Raw genomic sequence first — 23,411 nt, forward strand, 5'->3', positions numbered from 1 at the left:
GAAACCTGTTTGTAAACAATCATTAATTTTGCAGTTCTTTTTAGTTATTGTTTATTGTATGTGCGACAGTTTCTTTTTTTTTTTTGCCCAGCAACAATCAGGCAGCCCCGCCCTAAACTATTCCATTGGTTCAGTCTCAAGCTGATAAGTCAAGCAGCTCAATCAAACCATTTTAAAGAGCTAAAAAAGTTTTTGCAAAAACTGGGACAAAACTAAAGTAATTTACCATCGAAATGAACTAACATAACTGAAAAGAACTGCAAAATTAATGATTGTTTACAAAGAGGTTTCCTGAAAAATCATGTCATCTGTCACTGGTCAGTCGAACAGATAGTCCCGCCCCAAACTCACGCCATTGGCTGAGTCAGTGTTGCTATGCAGGCTGGTTGGAATGCTCAGAAAAAGAAAAGAAAAAAACGGAACAACGATCTGAAAGCACCAGAATGTTTACAACTGTTCATTTTGCTGACAAATGGCTGACCTGCAGTTTTACAAAGTATTTTAAAAATTACAAAATTACAATTTTAGTCATAAATCTGCCACCTAGACAGACAGAGGACACGAAAGACAATCCAGACACCCAAATTCTCCATGCTTCTCCAAGTCTCCATGCTAGAAGACAGACTGAAGTCTAAAGACAGGGAGCATTGCTTGTGTCATCTGTGTTTAAAGGCCAAGCCACACCTCCTGTGGCAGCCAGAATTGTAGCCTAAAATAAGCCATGAGTAACAGCACCCGGGCCAACAGGGACAAAGCGGGTGACTAAACGCAACACAGTTCTGGCTTTAGCCGAAATGAGAGGAGAGAGGGGATGAATCACGGGAACAGGCGATCCCTGGAGGGAAGCCCCTGCACACAGGACACTCTGTCCTTGGGTGCTAAGGATTGATGGGAATCGAGTGATAAAAACAAAACTGTCCTTGAGTCCCCGGAGTCTGAGACACAGCCGTATTTGCTGAAGTGTGTGCCACATGTTTCCCCAATGGATTCAAGGGCTGGTGCAGGATAGGCTTGTGCCAGGCTTTTGTCTGAACCCTTACTCCAAAGATCAGTGGTAAAATGTACCGTATTAGGAAGGTAGGTGGATTTGGAAATGAGGCGTAAGATTGAAAAGTTGCTTTTAAAGGTCAGGCGAAGTGTTTCAGTAAAGAGGGGAGGGAGTGGTGCTGACCAATACAATACAGTCATACATAATGAGAGAACATGTCAGGATATCAGAAGGTTTCTGAAAGTGTTTCACAGCACAATGCATGAGGGAAGGGGGAATGTAAATATCTGGATTGAAATTGGGAAGCATATTGTAGGTGCTCTGAATGCTGATAAAATAAAAATTTGTTTGTCTGTCAAATGTATCAATAGGGCAAAAAAAAATCGATATTCTAAGCAAAGCTTTAATTGGATAGTACATACAAAAATGAATATTCTGTTATCATTTATTCACCATAAAGTTGTTCCAACAACCTGTACAACGTTGTTTCTTTGGAACACAGATGAAGATACTTTTAAAAATGTTTCTGTGATTGTCCATACAGTGGAACTCAATGGGGTCCAAAGCTGTTTGGAACTTATCAATCTTAAAATATCTTCTTTTGTGTTCTGCACAAGAAACAAATCATAGAGGTTTTGGAACCACTTTAGGATGAGGCTGCTTAAGTTTAACCTCTGGTTGTCTCTGCATATTAAGCTGGGATAGAAAGTATTTTAACAAAACAACTTCCATTGTATATTGTTCAAATGTTTGTGATCAGTACGATTTTTTTAAATATTTTTAAAGGAAGTCTCTTATGCGCACTCAGTCTGCAGTCATTTAATCAAATATACGGTTAAGCAGTAAAATTGCTTTACTGTCACTTTTGATAAATTTCATGCATGTACTGATTCCAAACATTTGAATGGTAGTGCGCATACTTCGTTCTCCATTTGGGTGGTGTCTAAGCAGCTTAGGTCAACACACCTTTTGTGTTCCATCAAAAACTTGACTTTACTTATGGCCACACCTCAACCTTAAACAATCCACCTTCATAGCACTATGACGTGACAGTCGAACAGAGTTTGTACACTCCAAACAGATCAGAACATACTGCAACTAAGATACTCTGCTCTAAATAGAAGGTATTCTAATAAGACACTCTAAATTCAGCCGTTTTGTTTACTTCTGTGAAAGTCGGTCCCTACACATTAGTAAAGTGCCTCAGTGGTCTATAATAAATTGACAATTGTGTAAGTAGCCATATTGAATTCCTACTAATACGAAGCACAAATCACACTCTTCTACATAGCAGAAGATAGTGTGGCTCCAGCCAGTGACCGCACATAGTGGCACTGCAGCCTGAGCAGGTACATCTCTTTAATAGGCTGCTATCGACCAGCTAGCCAGACTCCACTACATGCAAATCGATTCTCTGCCCAGAAATAGCCTCTGGAGACTGCGCTCTGAGGCAGTGAGGTACTGTGTGTACGCCTGAGTACTAGACTGCATTTCTGAGCTCCATGGCTGTACTTTCTGTTCTGTGTGTCTCAAGTGGTGAGGAAACACATCTTAGAAAAAAATGGTAAACAGCCTGGTGCTGCAGCTGAACTTGAATCCATATAACAAATTATTTATATTCAAATCTTTTATCAATCTTTTTTTTTCATTTATCATAACAATTACAAATGTTTGTGTTTATGCAAAGAAAATAAATGTTGGACTCATAAGCTCTGTTTGGAGAGGACTAGTTTCCCCCGAGGAGGTCAGGGAAATCTGTGTAATACAGATGTACGGTGAGCGTGATTTCACAAAGTACAACATGTTCCTGGATCAACATCCCAATCAACCAATCAGAATTGAACTTCACAGGAAATATCTGCTTTAGGCTTACAATCAGGGTTAGGTGCTTCTACAGTCTTGTTAATCAGTTATCATTTCCCACTGATTTTAGGAATAAATGATGGGTAGGGTTAGGTTTAGGGATAGGAATTGGGTTACATCTATATTTTTGGGTAATTATGTTGATCCAGGATCATCAAAAGATGTTGATCCAGGGACATGTCTTACTTGACAAAATCATGGCGACCACAGATGTACAGTCCAAACTGAACATGTCTGCTTTTCCTCAAACAACGTCTGCAAACATTTTGATGTATATTACCTACTGATTCCTTTTATCATTTACCTACCAACCAACAGTATTAACAATAAGATAATAAGATTGTCTGTTATTTGTGGTCTTATTTTTGCTAAATAAATTAGGCTTCTCAAAAAAAATTTAGTTATAGCTGCTTGATGCTCCTTCATTATGGACTTTTTGCTAACTTTACAGGTAAAATTACATTTCATAGTTCTTGTTTTGCGTCTTCCTATGTGACACAAAAAAATAACAAAAATAAAGAAAGTCCAATAAAGAGCCAGGTTTCCATTCATTTTCTGCTAGTTCTGGGATATTCTTGGTTAGAGGACTTGTGCATAAATATGCATAAAAATAAACATTTACTTTATCTCAGATTGTCATTTGACCAAATAAAAATAACATTTTTTTTCAGAAATGTTTATTATTAAAACATTTCTGTTTTAATAATAACAACAATGCAATGATAACTACATATTAAAAGCTTTACTAAATAGGCTTTATTCGATACTGTGATCTATTTTTTATTTTTTTTTATTTTTACATACATTAATTTCACAGCTTAGATGGAAACATACAAACTGCTCAGAACAGCTACTACAGTAGCAGTGTCTTGAGTTAATTAATTTCTTCCCATAAAAACATAATGTTCCAATTATATCACACAATATGAAGAAGTCTTGTTTATTTCAGCTGGCTTAATGACAACTGCATCCAGATCACATGACCATCCATAATGTCCACATAGACACTCCCATCTCAGTAAAAACTACAGTGATTCCAATCCCGTCTGAATCAGTACATGAAATCACCGCCTCAAACATTTTTGAACGTTTTGAAATTTAATCCCACCTGAATAGTGCTATTGGCTCTGTTGAGGATCAATGACACATCAGAGCACATAAACCTTTCCTTTGCAAGAGCTAATCACAGCCAGATTGTGTTTCATTTTAGGAGCTCTGTTAGTGTAGAAAACCTGAGCAATTCAGAGTGAGGCGTGACTAATCTCATCGTTTTAGACAGAGCTGTATTTTTATTTTTTTAACTCTGGAAAGTGGGGCAGCGAGCTGTGCCATGAAAAATTGAAACTTTCCCCCTCCGGGCCCATGAGCATAAATAGAGAGGCCTTCGTCAGTCGTTCCCCCTCCTTTCCATCCCCCTCTAGGAAAATCAATCCTTCTCTCAGACTTGCACTATCGTTGCGTGAAGGTAAGGATTACTGTGGGATTAAATCCTGGACTCTTGCCCTGCCCAGGGAACCAGATTTCCTAGATTGTAGATCAGTCTGTGCCTGCTGGGGGTGTTGACAGAAGCATTGTTCACTTGTTTGTAAGTACTCAGTCAGAATCCAGTCTAAATTCTAAAGTCCAGGTCTTCATTGATAAGAACGTCTTGAAAGGAAGCCTTGAAGACCTCTGAGACCACAGGAACACCAATTGCTCTTGTTAACTAATAAATGGCACATAAAAACGTGAAGAAAACAGGTTCCTGTGGTTTAAAGCAGTCAAGAAACTAAAACTTTAGCCTGAAAACAACATTTTGATTGTGAATGTATTATTTTAAATCTTGCCCAGTTGCCAGGTGCAAAACTGTTCATAAATACTTTAAAAAAATTAAATAAACAAATAAAAAATACTTTGGTCTACTGGGTTTCTTTTTAAGTGTTGCACCTCTCAAAATGGAAAATTCCATTGCTAGTTATTCGATACTCACCCTCATGTCGTTGAAACGTACATTTAAAAATAGATTTTCCATACAACAATAGTGAAAAAAGACCATTAAAATAGTCCATTTGTACCGGATTCGTCTTCTGAAGATCTATAATAGCTTTGTGTGACGAAAAGACTGAAAGTAATTTTTCATTCTCAAATCATGCAATTTCATGCAATTATTATACAGTGCTCAGATTAAATATGGTGCAGATTTCACACCATTATGCTTGGACCCAAAACACACAAGAATGAATTACGTTTGATGGGGGTAATATATAACCTGCACCATAAACACTGTATTTGTTTTGAGAGCTGTATAATGATGTGCATGAATGATTTGATTTGAGAGTAAATAATGACTTCAATGTCGTTCTGTTCTCGCAAAGCAATCAAGCAGAATTGGAATAAAGCACATGAGTCATATGGACCCCTTTTAAAGTTGTTTTTATTGTGCTTGACAGCTGAAGGTCACTGCTGTTGTATCAAAAACTGGTGTGTAAAGATTTTCCTGAATTCTCCTGTTGTGTCCCACAGACAGATCAACAGAAAACGAATTTGGAAAAAGTACATGATGACAGATTGTTCATTTCGCGGTGATTTGTTTCTCTTGAATGAAGTTTAGTTTTATCTAGGGGCCTCTCTGTATCGGGTAATGACAGAGGATCTTCTAGCACACTTCTTGTTTTCACCAAGTTTCTTCTTTAAATTTTTATTTGCTGATATGGTAGCATGATTTGTTTTACTACTACTTCTACTTTTTATGCCCTTTTGGGTTTATTTTTTACTTTCCCTGCGTTATAATTTCTAATATTTGTTTAATCTTTATGCTTATTACTTGTGTCCAAATTCATAATAGACATTTCCACAGGGTACAAAAAGAACAAAAGGGGGGGGGGGGGGGGGGGCAGTTTCCCTGGTTGTCTAAGTGTTTCCACTGGGATTCTGAAGCATGTAGCGTGATCTTGCACAATCTGAACCAACAAACAGAGGACAGCTTCAGATGGACCTGACCCAATAAACTGTGAACAGAGGTCATTGTATAGCTGTGCTAACATTGTGTTGATCATTAAAAAGTGTTTAAATGTGGACGAAGGAGATCCCTTTGATCATCCCAACAGGATCCTGTGCAGAAACACATTTCTATTCTCAAATAACCGTGGGGGACTTTCTGACAACAGTATCTGGCAAGAGGATCATGAGGCGTCTGCAGGTACTGCGTGTGCAATGCTGGGAACATTCAGCACTAGCAGATTCACCGATTTATCAGCTGTAGAAACACAGCGGTACTGCCAGGGCTGTACAGATGTTGAGCCACATCTGTCTTCAATCACACATTAAAAACATGGAGAAGAAGGGTAGGGAATACAGGTATTTGGCAGGCACAGAGCAGACGTGTCAAACTGAATTACTGGGTAAGAATGGATGGACTTACAACAACACAACATCTGCAGAAAAGAAGCCCATTTTATCATCTCACACACACAATACACAAAACACATAAATAAGATGCACTGGCAAATCAACTCTCTTATAGCTTTTTATTGAATACTTTGGGGAGCAAATATCACAATAATCTAGAGCTGCACAATTCATCTGGAAGGAAATTGCGATTATGATCACAACTGCCACGGTTAACTAATCGTGAACAGTGTCGATTACGGCAGTTCTGTTTAGATTCACTCCTATTGTGTCAAGGGTTTCTGAACTGTATTTTTGCTATGTTGAGCACTGTAGACAAATCACAGACATTCAAGTTGAGCCTGTGAATGTAATGGCCAAACAGAGGCATTTAACAGCAGCAGAAGAAATCAGCTCAATCGAGTGCTGCAGGGATAACAAGGCTGTGAAAGTGTACTAGCGAGCAGATGAGTTTTCCCGTTCAGTGTGATGACGTTTAAAGTCCCCCACAACCTCTGGAGCCCAGTATAGCCACAACTGCCTTTTTCAAGTATAGTATAAGCTTGAAAAAAAATCTGATATATAATAAAAGCTTGTATTAACCACAGATCTTACTTCTGGCATTTAACCAAAAATGCATTCGAAAAAACCCACTGACTTTGGGACAATGGAACCAGAAGTTTGAAACTGCTGTACCTCAGGCTTTAGTACTCATTCCAGCAGCACTCTATGTCATATAAAATGCAAACTCACTGGCTGGGTTCTGCACTTTTGCGAATGCTCCCATCACCACCAACATACTGTACAACGTAAATATGATTTTGTTATATACATAACTTGCGAGTTTCAGCACTGAACTGAAGAGACTGACAGCTTTAGAGTAGGTTCTTTGTTCCCTTTTTCTATAAAACATATTGGCACTTTTCATTATCATTAAGTAGACCTATGAGATTCTGTTCTCAACAACACAGAAAAAGTAAATAGATCGCTACACACTCACACTGACGATACCATGCCAGAATGAGGTCGAGGAAATGATGCAGACCTTCCAGCTGGGGTTTTTTATTTTTTTGTGGCTATCAAAATTGTAGCATAATCTCTTGGGCTAGCAGACTAGAGTGTTTATTTTACTAGAATGAGACTCATAAGCCAATCCAGACCACACGTACTCCACTCTCCTCCACCCTGCACTCACTCACTCCCTCTTTCTAGCACACCCTCCTAAATCATTCAGTTATACACTCACAAATCACAGACATGCAGTCAAACACATGCTTAACTCAGCCAACAATACTGACGAGCGGAGACAATGCAGTGCTTGCAGAAAAAGACAACAATGACATCTACATCTTCGATCCTTTACGCAAACACACACAAACGCCTGAACACACACACAGGTGCTTTTGCAGACCACACACTCCAAGCTGAACTTACTTCATTAGAGTCGGTATGCCAAGGTAAGCAGCCAAATTAGGGCCCTCTTCCCAAACTAAAGGGAAGAGCGAAGGATTTTCCATGCTGCGGTGAGAGCGCTTTCTGCAAAAGGAGGAAACCCTTGTACTGTAACTTTACGGGAATTCACTTTGTTCGTAACAATTAGCATCAGTTTTAGGGGACCAATGTGCCTTGAGTCTATAAGTAAAGATTATCATTAATTATCTGAGAATATAATGCTAATTACTAGTCTAATTTGATCCAGATCCATCTCTGCCAATCTTTGGTTTTAGCTTTAAGTTGTACTGTACCTAGCAATTTGCTGGACTTACCAACTGATTCATGTGTTCCCTACTTATGTTTTATGCGTGTCCCAGAGTAATTTGGGAGATTATGAGCAGATACAGACATGGGTCCTGTCCCAAGTGCCACCCTAAGCCCTTGCGGTCCTCCTTCGAGCCTATATTTTGTGGAAGTAATGCAGAACACTGTTGAGTAACAGTGCCTTTCATAAAGTCAGTTCACTCTGCAACCATTTTTGCAACGTGTTCTGGACAGCTATTTCAGGCATGAAATATTAACTACTATCTGAATTGAGAAATACTCAAATTAAAAAAGAAACACCAACAAAACTCCCATTTAAATAACATACTCAGTTGCTTTTTTTTTCTAAAATATAAAATAAAAACACATCTTGATATAGCCAATATCAAGTACAAATACAAGCACTTATTACCAATTAGTGACTGGCTCTTATTAAAAGCCTGGATTTCTTATTCTATGTATTGCACTTTTCCCCATTCATTGTTATACATATACATATATACATATATATATATACATACATACATACATACATACATACATACATACATACATATATATATATATATATATATATATATATATATATATATATATATATACACACACACACATATATATATATGTTCTGAGGTGTGCAATTATTTTTCAGGGAAATGCATGGCAAACAAAGCTGTAGGCAGCTCTCTTGACCACATTTCAGTTTCATATCACTTCACGTAGTTAACAGTAATAACGGTCATGCAGTTTGCACAAAAAGGTGTTGACAAGACTGCCTTGATGATTTTATCAGTTAGCCTATATATAGTGTAGCACCTTAAAGGCTACCCATGACATTTCTCACTAGCGAGGTAATAACAGCGCTGTTTAGAGAAGCTGCTGCAGAACACTGTTGAGGGAAGCACAGTCAGCACAAAGGAACGTTAGCCTAATTCACACGAGCTCTCTCCATCTCACTTTCTTTCTCTTTTCTCTGTGTGTCTCCGTCTCTCTTGCTCTCTTTCTAATAACTTCACTAATAACTGCATTAGAAATCAATCAACGGCTCAAGCCTCCATTCCCAGCTTTAAAATTCCTTTTTGGCATCTAGCATTACTAAGGAGCAGATGGCGATAAAAGGATCATCCAGAGGAAAGGCGACTCACTGTCACCAAAAAGGGGAAGTCTCTGTTAAAACAGAAGTCATCGGCGCACTTAACACTTCGAAAATGGTTGCCAATATGCCAGGCGTCTCCTCAGAGCTGCTTCCTACACTGGTGCCAGTGGCGTGGCGGCACTTCCTATTCCAGAGCCAGCTCCACAGGATATCCTGTGTCTCTGGTATCAGCAAACCTCATGTGAGGACCCCGTCCAACCTCAACTCCACTCATAGAGGAACTTTGTTCCTTTGAGTCTATTCTTTTTTTACCATGTCTGGAAACTAATGGTCAGTCTATAATGACTGGTCTTCCTGAATTTAAGTGACTACTTCAGGCTGCATTCATTCTTCATCTAAATTAATTTCCAAATGAGAAGGTTAATCCCTGACCATTGTTTACATTTTGAATATGGACATGCTTAAACTGTTTTGTATTACAACTGACATTTTCCTGGTTTAATAAGTGCAGAACTGTTCTAAAAATCTGTAACATGCTGTTGTTGACCACAGAAAACAGTTTTGACGGGTTTCTCAGTTTTTGCAAACGGATTTGTGTTTTAGAGAAAAACATAATGGACTCTGTTATACTCCATACAAGGCACTGCATCAAAAAAAAAAAAAAAAAAAAAAAAAAAAAAAAAAAAACACTACATGCATTAATATGAAATTAACTTTATCTGTGCAAAATGATATCATATTTTTCCTACTCCTGTCATGACCGTACAAAGCCAGAAAGCCGTTTAAGATGCATTTGATGCATATGGCTGCCAACAGATTATTTAAATGAAGACAAAGAAAAAAATTATGGAATAAAAAAAAACTATAAAAAATAAAATAAATAAATAAAAACAATACATGAAAAATAACCCAGAAAAGTCAAAAGTTTTTTTTACAAACAATGAGCTGCGCATTTTTGTTTAAATAGGATATATTTCCCCAGAGATTTCCATTGTAAGCACAGTACTGTTTGTTTGTACAAACTGATGGACGGGTCCAAGTTATTTTCTGAGGTAAACGACAGCATGCCACAGATGTTGCCAAGACAGCTTAACTTGTAGTGAACCAGGAGCATTCCTTTAAAGCGGCTGCTGTCTTTAAACTGTGGACTGAAATAGTCTAGTTCAGCCTTCGCTTCACTGATCAACATCACAGTGTTTTCTTCACTGAATCCATCAGCTCCAGCATGACTGAATAGCAAACAACCTATTACTTTTTTTAAACCATGAGGATGTCCTTACAGCACACAATCAAGCAACGCACTTCCTTTTGCTTTATTTAATACAGTTTCCAAGACATCAAGACCAGACTACAGGACATAATGATCCCAACCTTGAGAGCACAGAAACAGCCCAAGATAGGAGAATTGCTCTCATAGCTCATCTGGGCTTCATTGTCATCCCCATTAGGAAGATCTGCTCCATTGTCATGATAATCCACCAAATGGCCTCTCTTTTCAAGGTCTACAGAGTGGCTGAGGCCACACTAGTGTAGGGGAGAATAGAGGTATCATACATCACATCATACAGTAGGATATCAGCCACCGGTCAAGTCTCATCCTCAAGAGAACGCCACCTTCAGATCAACCATACTTATCCCTTTTAAAAGAATCATACAAAGCTGAATCGATTGTATGGGGAGTCTAGCATTATTTAAAGAGGTTTATCAAGTCTGGCTAACTATACAAAGTAACATCCTCACGGGATTAGTAACCCCGAGGATCATATGGGCTTGAATGTGATCAAAAATGTCTTTTAATAAATATTTGAAAGCAGTAGCGGCAGTGTGCTGATTTCTGTTTATTGACTGTGAAGGGTTTCATATGATCGTGCACCTGCCCAATGTTTTTTTGGGTGTGAGTACATTACACTCATTCAGTCTCCTTTTATATTCCACAGTAGAAAGGAAGTCATACAAATTTGCAATGACAGAATTTTCATTTTTGGGTGAACTATCCGTTTAAACTGTTTTATAGTCATTTCATTAAACAGACTATCAGATGTAGACATGATGCCACAAATCAGACTGAGTTTATGGAAAATGGACCTGAAGAAGTCTCTTTACGGATCTATTTCACTTCAATAAAGGCTGGAATACACTACAAGATTTTTGCCCTGATTTTCCCGATATGCATTTTGGATTAGTCAACGCTAGTTGCAATAAGTCAGAGTCTCCTTTAGTATCCAAGAATACATCATATGGATTCAGTGCATAATCTCAATAAAATCTTCCAAAGTACCATTTTAGTCATCATACTGTATTAGCAAAGCCAGAATAACTGTAGCATGATCGTGTGTTTTTAAGCGAGTGTGTCACATGTAGTCCCTTGTCTAGCTAAACTGTATTTCAATCATGACAGCTCTCGGAACATTTTAACATGGTGATGAATATGGCAATGTTAATGTCTTTGGTCTTGGCAGAACAGATCTGCTACGCTGCTGCTAAATTGCTGCTGTTGTTGGTTATACCAATATATATAATATATGCATATGACAATACAGTGCAATGAGTATTTAAGACATACTGCTGCTGAACAAATAGCATATAAAATAACCTGTAGCAGATCTATATAGGTGGAGCTGGGGAAGGTGGAGGGTTTCAGAAAACTCTGAAAGCACGCTGCAGGAATCTCAAGTGAATGCTAGCCAGCCATTTAAATGCAAGGCAGTAAGCTAATTGGCTGTATATGCAGCATGAACCAATCAACTTGTGCCAAGTCATTTAACTCTGAATATCATTAGCGTTTCATTGAGTTTCATGACTGAACTCTGGTGCAGAAAAGCTATATTCCTGTGCCTCACCACTCATGGATCTTTTAGATTCTGTAGTTTCTAATGGCAATATGAAGCATTAAAAAACAAGCCCCTATGAAGTTTGAAGAACTGCAAGAGAGGAATGCAAAGGATGAACAAAGCTAAGAGCATTTTACATGCTCACCATTATGGGGGCATTCTGCCATGGCTGGGCTACAACTTAGAGAACTAGTGTCCATGGTGCACTGGGGGCCATAAATCAAAAATGAGGGGACTAGCGCTGCGACACTTCTGTTTCATATTCACACATGCTATCTGGGTTTTTTACGAGGGCATTGAGTTAAGAGAGGAGCCTTTGAACTGTTGTGTCATGGCACAAGGAGGTTCAAAGACTCACAGGGGAGACATGAAGAGGCCCACTGTCATGCACCTCCAAAGATCAGTGGCTCGGTCTAACATGTCCCAACAGATTTTCCACCTTTCCCACCTCTGACTGCAGGCCACACAGTCGGTTTGCACTGTGCAAGAATACAATAACACTGACATTTCCTAACACAACAATGAATTACATTTTCTAAAGCATATTTGCTTTGTATCTAAGATTTCTTGGTCAGAGTTCTAGTAAATCGAAAAACTGTTTTATGAATTATTGTCATGATGCTCATTTGTTTGTCTGGGTCTAAAAATGTATTCCAAAATACATTATAAGTTTCATTCATTGACTTAAAGCTGCAGTAGGGAACTTTTGACGCTCTAGCGGTTAATAAACAGAACTGCTTGCGTCTTGCGGAAGAACATCGTAGCCGGAACTACTTCTCTCTGTTTATGTCTATGAAGAATCACAAAGGTACTGGGTTACTCCGCCGCGGTACCCCCGAAGCAATCTAAAATAGTCTGAATATAAACACTTATTATAGGTGTACCCTAGTGATTCAGGACAAGCTAAAAACACGGTTTGGAAAATGGATTCATGGTGTACTTGCTTATTATGTTCATTTTTCTTAATTTTGAAACAAAGTTTCAGAACAAAAAGTTACAGACCGCAGCTCTGATTGGTTGTTTTTTACCGGGAGCGGATGACTTTCTGCAAATGGCTATAGGACCACTGGGAGGAGCCAGAGGAGCTTGATTTTTTCACAGATTATCTGTCTCATATTCTACTGTCAGGACATAATGACAGGTTTAACAAATATGTAAAAAATATATTTTTACAAAACTTTACAAAACTGCAGCTTTAAATTGTAAATTGCATGTGGTAAAACACCAATAAACGTTTTCATATATATAAATCGATACTACTATTGTATTTGCAAAAAATAAATAAATAAATAAACCTTTTCTCTCATTTTTCTTTCAACTAGAGGATTTTAAGCCTGGAAAAGGTGCTTGCAGCTCCCGATGTCTGGAATACATATTAGCTGTGAAATCATTTAGTAAATTTTAAGTGTGGTGGGTCTTTGAGTAATTGTATACTGATGGCCCACCTCCAGCATGAAATTTTTAATTTACCCTCATTCGGTCATGCACACAGACAGACATGACACTTAGAAAATCACATAAACAATTCATAAGTGTGTTCACTTTACATTAATTGTTTCCATTTATTGGACCTGTCAAGTTCATCATATCATCTCATCTCATCTCATTTTATCTATTACTCCAAGTCTCTTTCCATTACTAAAGGCCTGCTGCGAATAAAAGGAAATCCAGTTTGGATTAGGAAATCACTGGGTCACTAATAATTGCGTAGATTATTTTTATTTATATTTGAACTTCTCACGAAAACTCTCAGCCTAATTCACAACATGTGTGTACACATTTGAATTTGTTCTGAACCTCATCCAAATGTTAGTGAATTTTAATTATTCTAAATGAGCAGCTGCGTGCACAAGGTTAGACATTTCCAAAACACGCCCATACTATCTCCATATAAGTGCTTTCCACACAAACTTTCCTTTACAGCCTTTCAGCACTCTCTCAAAAATACTCCACGCAACCCTTTGTGACACTTTCTACAGACACGATCTCACCATATCTTTGAGCAATGCCATGCGCAGCCCTCAAAACCAGTTCATTCACAATAAAACACCTTTTATGTAGATCCAGTTTACAGAGCTCCCAATAGCCGGCTGTACATGTGCTGTTATCAAGAGAAACCTTGCAGCTCGAGCTATGCAGATTTTCTTACTCCTTTACTGATTAAATAATTGTAAGATTAAATATAAATTTTATTGTAATTATATAAAATTATACATAATATACATTTTGTTTTAACTAGACTGATTAAGATACTTGTGCTTTCAGTTGTTTTTATATTTTTTCTTACATTTATGAAAAAAAGATTGTAGGAAAGTATTAGCGAATAATGATTTGTACGTGAAGACATTCGTATGCAGGTTTCATATGCAAATTTGTGCATGCGCATGCCTAGTGAATGAGAGCCATTGTTCTCTGAAACTACAAAGTATGCAAAACCCTGAAAGTCATATCTGGATCAGGTTGGTTTCACCTTTCTGTAAAGATCTTCTTTTGTCCTAGGAAGTTAAGTTAACATTTTAATAGTATGTATGTACACATAAAATGGCAATTTAATTGCCTTATTCGTAAGATAAAATCCCTCTTCTTGAAGAATCTGAAATATATTTACATTTTTTCCATGTGCGTTTTACAAAACAGACAAAGCGAGACCATCAGCAAGTTTTGTAACAAACTCGACATTTGATACAAAAATGTATTTGGATCAACAATTTGGATCAATTTTGCTGCTATGTACGAACATAACATTGCTATTAAAAAAGAAGTGACAAATATGAACATAAAAGTAATTCCCTTCAGACTGAGAACCTCACAAACAGTGCTCAGGGCTTCAGAGTGAGCACTTTCAACTGAAATGTGCCCTAACAAAGCACCATTCAACTGTGCACTAGATGTGAATATGACTTTCCCCCTTCGTGCTATTGGGGTTTACAGAGCTAATCCAGATGTTTTTCCATTCCTTGCACCAAAACTGCTCAAGGGTGACTGAGATAAATACACCACTGATGGCAAGAAACAATTGGTGCAGAAAAGCTGTTGTGACTTTATGTCACAGTGGTCCATGCAAGACTTGAGAAGAACCTAAATTACCACCAGCTACTAGCATAGAAACCATTATGTTCTGCGAGGAAACAAGAAAACTCTGTCTCATTCACACACACTGCATGGCCAAGGAAGTACACAACCCTTTCCCTTCAAATTTAATTCTCTTTCTCCCGGCAGCCAGGGGGGCAGCCAGGCAGACAGAGCCCATTAACGCCGGCCGTTAAATAATGACAGAGACCCGGCGCCGTGGCTGGCACACTGTCAAAGTGAGGAGAGAAGGCCAGAGCAGCTTGTTTAAGTTCCCTCCACCCATCTGTCTCCTGCTGTACAGCCCATGAGCTTCCCCGTCCTGACACACTCACTACTCCTACAACAGAGACATGCCTAAAAGGAAAACATCAAATCCTATTCCAATTACATGTCATAAATGCCAGGTTTTGGTAAATATATATCAAGTAAAAACACAAAGCGACTGTGTCACGGACTGAGCGCATGTTTCTCGTGAAATCATTCCGGTCATTAGAACCGAGTCTGTCCTCAGATTGCATTGCCCAAGGCTGCATGTGATGCCACTCATCAGGCAATGTGTTCAAAACAAAGATATGTTGCCTAGCTGAATAGCAAGTTTTACAAAAGGAAATTGTGACTGACGGGAAATAAACACACCTACTTCCTGCTTCTCTTTCTAAAGGTTTAGTCATTAATGTCTTGTCTTCATCTGGGGATGTTTTAGTAACATTGCAGACATGTGAACAAAGCCTGGGTGGCCTTTTCTTTTTCAAATATACAAATGGGAAGGCAGACATAACATCTTTTATATATTTACCAGGATATAATCTTGTAAAAAAGAAGTGCATGTGGGGGAAGAAAATCGAAATCGTGTATTCTGGGGTGGGTTGACCAAATTATTTATTGATTAATCTGTTTTAAGTGAGCTTGAATAATAATTCTAGGATCTAGGACTAGGATCACCTGCTTCTCTTGGGCACATTTACATAGCTGCTTTCTTATGTTGAACATACAAGAAGATATTTTAAAGATTGCTGGTAATCAAACAGTTGGTGGTTGCTATGGACTTCCATAGTAGGAAAAAATACTATGGAAGTCTATAGCAACCACCAACTGTTTGATTACCAGCAATCTTTAAAATATCTTATTTTATATTCAACATAAGAAAGCAACTCATACAGGTTTGGAACGACAAATGATGTGAGTTAACGATGACAGAAATTTCCTTCATGGGTGAATTATCCCTTTAAGGCAAAAATGCTGAATGTAGTCTGAGTCCACACCAACAAAAATAAGACATGTAAAGAATACACAGGAGTAAAAATAGAGACAATGCCAATAACAGGGTGCTAATGGACAGGTTGTCCGTTTACCAAACTGACAGAGCAAGTCAGGTAGACTATGAAAAAAGAAAGATGAAAATATCCCATTTCAAGAAAGGTCAGCAATTTTTATTGTCCTTATCTGACAATCCCTGAAACCCTAATAAAACAAATCCCATTCTCACCTGTTCCACTACAACATAAACTGGGGAACAAGAGAAGCAGGTGTAATGAAGCAGGTCTGCAAGGGCTCTGAGCTGGATGAGCTAACTGAATGAGTCCCATATACAGAAAAAAATGTAAGACAAAATGAGAAAGATGCCAAAATAAACATAATCTGGACTACTTTTAAGTACTGTGTATTTAAAAAAAAAAAAAAAAACTACAGCTAAAATTAAAAAAAAAAAAAAAACTCCAGTAAACTAATGTCAGCTTTTACATGTTGTTGCAGCTTTGAACCTTCTTACTCAGTGCTGTCTATGCAGAGTTCACGGCAAGATTTCTGTTTCTTTTCTCATATGACCTACTTATTTTCTTTACAATTATGGAGGTCAAAGTCATTTATTTGCAGCTGCATGTTTTCTGATAAAAATAAAAAAACAATGGGAAAAGATCAGTATCAGTAACTCACACACATTATGTGTATGTAATGAGTAATATTAACACTGAAACATCACATTTCAAGACGGGTTTGAGCCTCAAGAAATGTAGTTTTATGGGTTTGCTCTGGTTAATTATATTAATAGCTCTCTTTCATTGTAAACATCAAAATCAATGTTTGTCTGTGCATATCTGACACCCAACAACATCTCGCATTGTTTATTTGCCGACATGGATCATTATAAAGAAGTTTGACCGGCAATTCAGAATCTTTAATTAAATGAAAAACCTGGTCTAAGAAAGAAAGAAAGAACAGAAAGTAATGATAAATGCACATAATAGAGAACATCAAATATGGTAAATGGAAGCGCTATTATTTGAAGTTTATGGATATTTCTTTTAACTTTACAACACAGCACAATGCAACGCATAATTCAAATTATGGAAAAAACACCTGTGAAAAATTTATGCAGAAATTTTTTGGGGCCTATACTTTACTAACTTTTCTTAAAATGTAAGTGAATAAAAGTCTAGAATAAAATCTGTTCACTATATAAAGCAATCATGTCTTTTCAGAAAGCCTGAACTGAATTGCTCAATTCATTTAGATTACTTTTATAATGTCCATACGTAGTTTGTAAATGATGACTACGAAGACTTCAAATGGATGAACAATCTTCATTTGTGTTCCAAAAATGAACAAAAGTCTTACGCGTTTGGAAAGACATGAGGGTGAGTAAATGATGACAGAATTCTTGGGTGAACTAAGCTTTTAAAGACCGGGATCCAGCATATTTAATCATCACTTCCATCAATCAACAATACTGTGGACAATTTGAAATGATTAATGACAGATTACGCTAAAATCCATGCACTGGAGGGAGGGGGGGGCAGGTATAGAAAAATAAATAGAGGCGTGTCACCTAGTAATATCCAGCAGTGTGAAAACATGGTCTGTTAAATATCAGATTTCAGAAAAAATGGCAAGGACTTGGACAGCACCCTGATTTGTGTTCCCCTTCCTGCTATTTTGGAACAACGAAGAACATTAGAGAGCCCTGATGGAAGGTTTGAGACAAACACCACAGGAGGTGATACAGTGAGCATGCACGAGTAGAAAAAAAAAATCTAAATGTCAAGCTTTGTGACAGATGTCTCTGCAGACGACAGGCATAAAAGTAACAGCGCATAGAGGAAGCAAATATCATACCCATTCCTCTTTCTATTGCAGACAGATGGTTGAGGAACTTCCCATTTGACTGCGAAAACAGAACTTACCCAAAACACCTCGCTTCTTACAAAATTATGCTGTACAGTTTCAGTGCATCTCAAGCATGACTCATTTCATCCCTATACTGCTGCAGTTAAACGGATAGTCATTTACTCATTCATGTTGACCTTTTTTTTCCTGAAGAAATAATAAGATATATTAGACAGCATGACAGTCTCAGTCCCGATTCACTTTCACTGTAAGGAAAGTAAACTGTTATTAAACAGAACATAAGGGACTCCCAACAGAGGAAAGAAAGTCATACAGGGTTTAAACAACCAGACAAGGATTACATTTTCCACTCCTGTATTACTAATAATTTGAATTTCGGGTGTACTATCACTTTAAATTGCAGCTTAAGACAAGTTAACCCTGACGTTGTGTCTCAGTATGCTCAGTATTAATATTGCATGTTGAACCAAATGCTCTTAAACTATTTTTAGTTAATCCACGCAGGAAATTACTTATATAGAGGCATTTGTAGCTTTTGTTTGTGACCTATTTCAATTCATTGTGATCTAACATGACACTGCACACTTAAATCGCGCTTAGCGTGTTATATGTGCCTATATTATCAGATGCATAACATGGTTAAGATTTTAAAAGACCAGCAACAAAAACAAATAGCTTGAATAAAGTCGATACAGGCTCAGCTAGTGCAGCGCAGCGACGCTTTTTACGAAAGACCTGCTGCAAACGCTTTCAAAGACACGTTTGCCATTCAAGTGAGGGAACAATACAGCGCATTTTATTACGCTGCTGCCGCGGACCGGTCATTATTACCCCCGGTATGCGGTTTCGATCAAACTCAACGTAAGGCTACAGTTAAGTATCACACCGCACCTGAGCGCCGAAAGAGGCGCCTATTCACCGCTCCACATCTGTCAAGACGCTGTCAGTATGAATACCTGTCAGCCTAGCGTTCGCATTGTCACGTAAATAGAGAGCGCCAATACCTGTTGACTCCTCCTACTGCTGTGTTGGTTGGTGGACGTTGAACCTCAAGACGGTTTAATTTCTCTCCCGAATGCGGTTCTTCTCAGCCGGTAAGCTGCTCGGCTGAACCTGTAGAGGAATTTCGCTTCGGTGGGTGGTAAGTGGCCGCACTGACAGTTCAGCGAAGCGAGCAAACTACTGTAGCCTACATTCGCTGGGCGGTAGAGGAATGATGCACCGCAAGGAACAGACAAGCAGCCATTGCGGTCACGTGTGAGCTGGTGAAACCGAACACCGGCCAGCCCACGCCGCCGTCTCCTCCCATCCTCCCCTTGAGCACGGTGTCACTTCAGGGCACGATACCACTGAACGTAAGCTCAGCTGGTGCCTGTCTTTATGTAACCACAGCGCGTTATGCAGGAAGTTTAGTGCTTTTGCATTAGGGCAAGGCTATGTTTCAGGTCACTGCTGTTTAGAAAAAACAGTTGCAGACATCATCTGGAAGCTCTTGCACAATTACACTGTAAAAAAAAATGAAAAGAGATTGGATGAACCATTTAAGGTCCCTAAGACTGACAGAACCCAAATTCTAGGTTGGTTGGAAACACTGTAAAGGAGACATATGAGGCATGTTCCTGACAAAATGAAGGGGTACCATAGAACCACTACACATTTTGCTTTTGAAGTTAGCAAATTATAACCTGATCAAACGATGTGATTATCAAAGTAATAAGAATAAGCATGTTAATGGATTAAAGAGGTTTGTCTATCTAAAATTAAAGTGTATTGTTTAGAATTGACAAATATCATATATGTGAAAAAAAACAGCACCATTTTGATTGAATAGGGATATGAGGAACCAAATGGAATCCATACATTTCAACAAGAACTCTTTTAACACAATCACCAGTACCTCCAGTAACCCTAAATCATACGGGAAAGGCTTTTGAAAGAAATTAAAGAAATTAATGAAGTTCTTAGAGTGCAAAGTCAAATATTTGAGCCATCTTCAGGTGCCTAGAAGTTCCACCAGTGTGTAAATCTGAAAAACTTTCAATGGTGCCTCAAGTATCTTTTCATTTCATTAGTGTATAATATGGTAGTAGAGCGCTCCAAAAGGCTTTAAGCAACATTTGCATTGCTGTCCTTTGTGGTCTCAGAACACTTGTGTCAACATGGTGATGTGCACTGTGTGAAAAATAACTGCAAGCACCATTGATCTTGTGATGATGCCTTGAATTTACACAAGCTCATCCACACTCAGTATATGACCTTTCTTCACTTTACTGTGACAACAAGGACACCGTATCAATGTGGCAAAAGGTCTTCTTTTGCAACAAAGAACTTCAAACAGAAGAGAAGCCATCCACAGTGAAACAACAATTAAACAGGCTGACTAAAGTCATTAAGCCACTAAAGAAGAAATCTCAAGCCAGACTGGACTAGAGTAAATACGTTGAGAGACCAGCAAACACTGGTTTAATATGTTTTTTCCCCCCACAACAGGGAAGTGTTGTCAGTTTGTCTCTTCTCATCTTGTTTACAAGAGCTATTTCTAGGAGCCGCCTTTGCCTCTACTTGTTTGCTGCTCATCGTGTACAATATTACTGCCCACTCTGAGTGACCCCTCTTGGTTTCCCTACTGAGTGTGTTTGCAAATAGTACAACTGCTGAAAGAATGCCAAGACCTTTTGACTAAATGGCCCATCACCTTGCAAATGAGGGAACGTAACATTAATAGAAGAGAAAAAGAAACTATCCTTTAGATGGAGTCATGTCACATGTGGTTTGCTTGGCTGATGGGCTTCAGTGGCTGTTCTAATGACCCATAATCCCCTTCTTCAACCTATAAAGAAATGAAATGCAAGACATTTGGGGGGAAATCAAAATGTTCTCTGTTATATATTTAGAAACATATCCCATGTGTAAGGTTATATGGAGTTTTTAGAGTACTCCTAATCAGACAGGACACTCTCTCTGAGGAAAAATGGATTTCACCCAGTTTTGGCAAAGTCTTTAGTTGTGTTACTTCATGTTATGAATTCTTCAGAGGTATAATGGAACTAAATTAGTGAAGCCTATAATATGATGATTTAAAACAGGGATCTTTTGTTTTAGTTTTTGACTTTGGGTCTTTGGCCAGAAAAATCTGAAGATCCCTGTTTTAAATGGTCACTTCATAATACCTCATATTTACCCACTCTTCTTTGCAGAACTGCTCAAGTTCAGGTAAATTCGATGGGGAGCGTTTGTGGACTGCAGTCTTTAAGTCATTCCACAGATTTTCAGTGGGCTTTATATTTGGGCTCTGATCAGGCCATGCAAGGACATTTCTTCTTCTTCAACCACTCTGTGATCTGTTTTGCTGTTTGCTTTTGAGTCATTGTCATGTTGGAAGTTAAACCTTCTTCCCTTTGACAACTTTCTGGGCAGCAGATTTTCCTCAAGTATTTAATGGCATTTTGCCCCATCCATTTTTCCTTCTATCCTGAGAAGTGCTTCAGTCCCTGCTGCAGAGAAACACCCCCACAACATGATGTTACTACCTCCATGCTATAGGAATGGAGTTATTTGGATGTTGGACTGTATTAGATTTCTAATTTTTTCGTAGATGATTCTCTACTGCAGTTCTGGAAGGAAATTTACTAGGCCTACTTGGGTTACGTGTGCTTGTCATTTTGTCATTGTTTAATTGCACAAGGTTTAATTTGTATGGCCTTTGTATTGCAGCTAGAGCACACACCTAAAACTCCTCTGTGTCTTGACGGGTCACAAGACTTGACCAGAGGAAATGAGCTGGGAACGCAAGCCTGTGAAGATCCTATCAGATGGTGGGAAAGAGCTAGCGCCGTTTAGCATCCCACCACTTCAAAGAGGACAGCCTTACTACTGATCCACACATGCACTGGTACACAAAGACAGGCAAAGATCGTCACAGATCTCCAGACGAGTACATTCTTCTTTGCCATCCTCGCACCATCTCATCTAGAGCCTTTAAAATGTTATAACAGTTTCATTTTCTGATATTTACTCTTTGAAAACTTCCAGCTCTGGATAGAAAAATCTGCTTCATGGGGTTTAGCCTGTATGAAAGCATGTGGTAAGCCTTGTGGAATGTTTTAAATGACTCCCAGATGCGGGCAGTGAACGTACTTAACCCTTTAGCATCTATAGGCAGAGCAGTCAGGTTTACTTTTATTTAAAGTGCATGTGTTAGCGCACGTTTATGTCTCCTTTATTTTCCTTGCCAACCGTCAGAGATCGTAATGGGCTGTTTCAAATCTTTGTCGGCTCTCTTTGATAACCTTATATCAATGTTAACACTGTAGTCATTATAGTCTATAGTGCAAAAGAAAATACGCTGGATTTTTCATTTATCCATCAAAAGTAAGTTGCGCCAGACATAAAGACTGTTTAGTCACCATAATACTTAACAGTTGTAGTAGCACATTATTGATTTTATGACTGATTATCCCTCTGTTATTTGACTATTTGTGCCATTTATTAGCTTTCAAACATGTCTAGAGTTGTTTTATTGGCGTATCAACACCCTTCATATGTGAGTGCTAGAGCTGAAGTATGATTGTTGGTGCCTTTGGTTCAGGGAGAGGAAGTCTCGTGTTTGTGAATCTGCTGCTTGGGAGGCCGATCGTATCGAAGTGACTGATATCCTTTAAAGAAACAAACTCGATTGCCCTTTCTCTTGCCAACCCTCCACCTCCCTTTCTGTGCTCATTCGCCTGCCAGAACAAAGCCATGGAATGAAGCCTGTTACACAGACTGATAACAATAGACAGAACTAAATGAGTGGGGAGAAAGTAGAGGGGAAAAAAGGCAGAATGTAGGTCGGAGGTACTGCCATAAGATGAGGCTAGTAGAATTACTGAGATGTACTTTGAGGAGAGCAGAAAGAAGTGGGGTTGGTCTTCAATGAGTTTCTTTAGTTTCTTGTACAATCACTAGTTCAGTTTTATTTGTTTTTCAAAGTGCATAATGTTCATCTTCTTACCCCTAGACTGGTTGACATATTTCTTATCAAAACAGGAAGGTAGGATCAGATCAGGACTGACAGTATGGCCCTCAAAGAGCTGATATTGTTGGAATAATGGTTGGCTGAGGCTGAATACAAGTAATGATTATGAACCTCAGAATGGAATGGGGTTCTTATTCTTACAAGTCTTTATTTTCACTCTTAAATAGATTTAGTGTATCCTTGCTCAATAAAAGCATTAATTTCTTCAAATGTCATTTTACTAACCCTAGACTTTTAAATAGTAGTGCATGAAATAAATTTTGTATGATAATTTGTAAATGTTTCCAGCTAGGCTAC

General features: G+C 38.4%; 1 protein-coding gene across 3 annotated transcripts in view; it reads right to left on the minus strand.

Annotated features, from left to right (window-relative positions):
• LOC127950414 (retinoic acid receptor alpha-B-like) overlaps positions 1-23,411 on the minus strand; it is a 111,254-nt gene that overhangs the window by 85,667 nt on the left and 2,176 nt on the right. Inside the window, exon 1 of one of the 3 annotated variants that reach the window (XM_052547454.1) lies at positions 19,102-19,437. The exons of the other annotated variants lie outside the window; for them this stretch is intronic. The gene's annotated coding sequence lies outside the window, so the exon portion shown is untranslated. Of the gene's footprint in view, positions 1-19,101; positions 19,438-23,411 lie in introns of those variants that run through there. 3 annotated transcript variants of the gene reach the window in all.

Source organism: Carassius gibelio, chromosome A3 (genome assembly GCF_023724105.1).
Source record: "Carassius gibelio isolate Cgi1373 ecotype wild population from Czech Republic chromosome A3, carGib1.2-hapl.c, whole genome shotgun sequence".
NCBI lineage: Eukaryota > Metazoa > Chordata > Actinopteri > Cypriniformes > Cyprinidae > Carassius > Carassius gibelio.